Genomic DNA, 3,929 nt, shown 5'->3' on the forward strand with positions numbered 1-3,929 from the left:
TAACATTGTGTAAATTTCACACATGCCCACTCTCACCACCCTTATTTATCATAGTACTGGAAGTTTTAGCCAGAGTAATTAGGCAAAAAAAGAAATAAAAGGGATCCAAATTGGAAAGGAAGAAGTAAAACTCTCACTGTTTGTGAATGACATGATTCTATATGTAGAAAACCCTAAAGAATCCACCAGAAAACTATTAGAAATAATCAACAACTACAGCAAAGTTGCAGAGTATAAAATCAACATACAAAAAACAATTCAGGAGGCCAGGCTGTGAAGACTGGCAGAGGTGGCTGTTGTACCTGATGCACAGAAACCAACACAGACAACCCTCAGGAGTTCCCTACCTTTAGATTAGGCTCAGAAATTATTTATTTAACTTGTTTTTTGGAGAAAAGAGAGACATAGACACAGCTGTCTTTGGAAGACCATAACCCCCCAGGACAATGTATAAGCAAAACATTCCCAGATATAAAAATCTAAATCTCCCAACATTCTTTTGACAGTGTAAAATTTTTCCTAATCAGGTTATGCCTTAAATATAATTAATTCTCAAATCACACAGGAAAGGAAAATATGCACTCAAATCAGACATACGAAAAATCAATACACACCATGCACATGCTGTGTCAGATAAGACAGGATCTACTTCCCACCAGGGCCCATTGTCTTCAGGTGGGAGCCACATCCTCAGTGAAGCTGTAAACACCATATCTGACTCAATTCTAATCCACTTTTTTATTATTAATGCACTCATTTTCCTTTTAAACTTTTCTAATTGTGATTTCTGTTAGTTTTTGCAGCATAAAATTGTCAACCAAAATTTAGCTCAACCTGAAAGACACTGGCAGCTCCTACACCTAAAGCCACATGAGGAGAAAAAATCTCTTACACAGAAGGAGAGAATTTGGTACTGGGATCACCTACCTTTCAGCAACCTATTGGGTCCAGGGCCCGGCAACATGAATTACAGAAAAAAATGCATAAATTTAAAAGTTCTGCATTTTGTTTATGTTTTGAAAAAGAGTTAAAGGCAATTTTATGAATAACATTTGATACAGCTGGAAGATGATAAAGTGAAAGTGCCCATCTTAACCACCTGGAGTTACACTGAGCTGTATGTACCTCTAAAATCAACAGACTCAAAGAGAGAACTTAGTGAGCTTACTGCTGATTCATTATATAAATAGATACAATTAATGAAATACCATTAATTTTCATAAAACTATTGTATGATGACTTTATGTAATTTTCAGAAACAATTTGTTTCTAAAATTTCAAACCTAAAATACATAAAATGAGAAACAATGATTTCTATCTACTTTTCTTATGTATCAGAAAATTCCAGCATAAGAATGTATCATGAAAAGGAATTATTAAATCTGATTGGCAACTTTTTTATTCTTAGCTTAAAGACTTTATATTATTTCATTTACTTATACAAGGCTCTCCATAAATGTTGTTTGAATTGAATTCATATAGGATCAATGAGTAGGAAAATCAAAGAAGGTATTCTTCAGCACAATGTAGATGACTAATTTCAGTTTTCAAATAGTGGAAGGTATTGAGTTGCAAAATAAGATAGTACCCATCTAGCTGAAAATTACCATAAGCTAGATCACTATATGCAGAGATCTGTAGAGAAAATTGAACTAGAAGAGCAAGAAGATCCATTTACCCTCCAAAGCTCTATGGTTTTATTTCTGCAGTCTCACCCTGGACAGAGTGACCCTCAGAACCTGGTGGACCTGCTTGTTCCACAGAGTGTAGATGACAGGGTTCAGCAGCGGGGTCACCACTGTGTTCACAAGGGCAGCCTCCCTGTTGGAGTCCAGCCTGTTCGTTCGCTTTGGTTTCACATATATAAAGACACAGCTACCATAGATCAGAGAGGACAATGAAGTGAGATGAGCAGGTAGAGAAAGCTTTCTGTCACTCCTTGGCTGATGGGAGATGCACTATTGTGACTATTATGTTGCTGTATGCAATGAGGGTTATGATGAGGGATGTCAAAAGGATACCTAAAGCGAGGACAAAGGCCAACATTTCAACAGATCTGGTGTCAGAACAGGAGAGATGAATCAGGGGGCCGAAGTCATAGAAGAAGTGAGGGATGACATGGGGGCCACAGAAGGATGACTGAGAAAGCAATATAACTGGAACCACCATGAGGAGGAATCCCAAAGCCAAGCAGGCAGTGACCAGGAGGAAACACATCCTTGGCTTCATGATGTTTGGGTAATACAGAGGTTTGCAAATGGCCAGGTACCGATCCAAGGATAATACAGCCATAAGGAAGAAAATCGTGGCCCCCAGGAAAAGAAAGAAAAAGGCTTGTGTGGAGCAGGCAGCAAAGGAAATTGATTTCCTCCCTGACAGAAAGATGGCCAGCAACTTAGGAATAACAGTGGTTATAAGACAGCACTCAAAAAACAAGAAACTGCTGAGGAAGAAGTACATAGGTGTCTGGAGGTGATGGTCGGCCCAGGTGATGGTGATAATGAGTGTGTTTCCCCTGATGGAGGCCAGGTATGCCAGCAGATGCACCAGGAAGAGAACAGTCCCAAAGTGCTGGACAGCAGGAAACCCCTCCAGGGTGAATTCTTGGACTGCTGTCGTATTTCTTGCATCCCCCATCATTGACTTTTCCATTTCTTCAGTCAACTCTCTTTGAGCTATTTCGTAGAGTGTCGTAACTGAAAAATGAAGAACTATATTTTATTAAATATATAAAATAGTGTAGGTGCAGTAGGTTACATGTCCCAAAGGCGAGAGTTTCAGTCAGCACAAAGATGCAGGCTGATTAGACTCTCAAGTAGCAGCTGGAAAAGTATGTAGTTAAACCTCTCCAAGGAGAAACTTGGAGATAGGCATTTTTGCCTGCTCCCTCTGTGCTGAGCCCATGTGTATAGTCATGGGGATGATGCTTCTGTACCTGTTTAAACACTGTTTCTTTGTTTGCTGTTGTCCTGTGGAACTAATGAATGCAAGCCCTATTGGGTATCAGAGCAAGACAAATCAAGGCCCGTCCCTTATGTGGCAACCAAAAGCTGAGGTGTCAGACATGTGTACAAACACCTCCCAGGGAGATACTGGAAACTTGGTTTTATTGCTGGAGCAGGCCGGAGGGAGAAGGCAGAGGAAGTGTCTGCCAGCTTCCCCATTCTCTGGGGAGATCACAGCCAGCCCATATATATGTGCTAAAATTAGAAACTAGACCCTCAGAAAGCAGCTTATAGTGCCTGCGGTTATACCCATTTCAGAGAAATACTGGAAGATGGGCATTTTTGCCTGCTCCATCTGCTCTGAGCCCTGGAGGAATAACCACAGCAATTTCTCATGAACCTGTTAAGAACTGCTTCTTCGTTTGCTATATTCTTTGGGACTCGTGAACACAAGCCCCACTGGCTTTCAGAGCTCTTGGATGGAAGTCTTCAAAGTTGACCACTAGATGTATAGTCCAAACCCTTCTCATCAGGGAGAAGCTGGGAGTTGGAGATTCCTTCTCAATTGTCTGGCACTGTGCTGTTGGTGGGGTTTATGGTGAGAGGATGTCTTAACCTTTCCCGCCCATTTTGTTGTGGGTATTTGCTCAATGTGTAGGAGTCACAAGGCTAGTTCCTGGATTTCTTTCAGAAAGAATTGCTCCATGTGTAGCTGTAGATTCAGTGTGTCCGCGGGAGGAGGGAAGTTCAGGAGCCTCCTGTGTCACCATCTTCGTCAACTTCCACCATGTTTAATCTGGTCCATTCTTATTTATTTCAATTGGTCATATGTGCCATGCCACACTCACTCTTGCCCCATGCTATTGCCAGGAATCTCTAAGCCTAGAACTCTCTCCTTTCCTCACTCCCACCCAAAATTAGCCTATATCCTACTTATCCTTTAGTTCTCAGCCTAAATGACCCTATTTAGGAGATTTTGTTGTT

At 40.9% G+C, this 3,929-nt stretch overlaps 1 pseudogene; it reads right to left on the bottom strand.

Moving 5' to 3' along the window:
- Positions 1–1,697: 1,697 nt before the first annotated feature.
- Positions 1,698–2,652, bottom strand: LOC101401754 (olfactory receptor 6C74-like; annotated as a pseudogene).
- Positions 2,653–3,929: the final 1,277 nt, after the last annotated feature.

This window comes from Ceratotherium simum, chromosome 6, assembly GCF_057802395.1.
Source record: "Ceratotherium simum simum isolate JZ-2026a chromosome 6, ASM5780239v1, whole genome shotgun sequence".
Taxonomy (NCBI): domain Eukaryota; kingdom Metazoa; phylum Chordata; class Mammalia; order Perissodactyla; family Rhinocerotidae; genus Ceratotherium; species Ceratotherium simum.